The following is a 585-nucleotide window of genomic DNA, read 5'->3' as shown; positions in this document are numbered from 1 at the left end:
GTGAAGCGCTGGAACACACTAAAGCTTAAGAGGTAGATATAAACTCACTGAGAAACCATGAAAATAAAACTAAGACACCCTTTGTGACAGAAGAAAAAAATGAAATAATGAAAACACATATAGTTCTTAGATTGTTTTATAGTAGTTAAATTCACAACAAAATTTCCCTCTCTGCCTTTAACTGTACATTTCAGCATTAAGTGCACTTGTATTGTGTGAAACCATTTCCACTATCCACCACAATGTTTTCATCTTCCTAAACTGGGACTTTGTACCCATTAGACAATGACTCCCCATTCTACCATCTCTCCAATCCCTAATCTACTTCTTTTCCTTTTTCTTTTGTGATTCTAGGGATCAACACAAGGTCTCTACCACTGAGCTACACGCTAGTTCCTATCCTGAATTTTGTCTCGACCAGTCCAAGTTTCTCATACAGGCAAAAATCATAGATTTGTCCTTCTAGTAGGGCATGGTGGTGCATGTCTGTAATCCCAAGAGTGTAGTAGGCCGAGGCAGAATAACGAGTTCAAGCTCAGCCTAGGCAACTTAGCAATATAAAAAATTTTAAAATGTTAAAAGGGC

The sequence above is a fragment of the Chinchilla lanigera genome, unplaced genomic scaffold (genome assembly GCF_000276665.1).
Source record: "Chinchilla lanigera isolate Chin_1 unplaced genomic scaffold, ChiLan1.0 scaffold00144, whole genome shotgun sequence".
In the NCBI taxonomy this organism is placed as follows: Eukaryota; Metazoa; Chordata; class Mammalia; order Rodentia; family Chinchillidae; genus Chinchilla; species Chinchilla lanigera.
The sequence above is the reverse complement of the archived record's forward strand: the minus strand, read 5'-3'. Positions refer to the sequence as shown.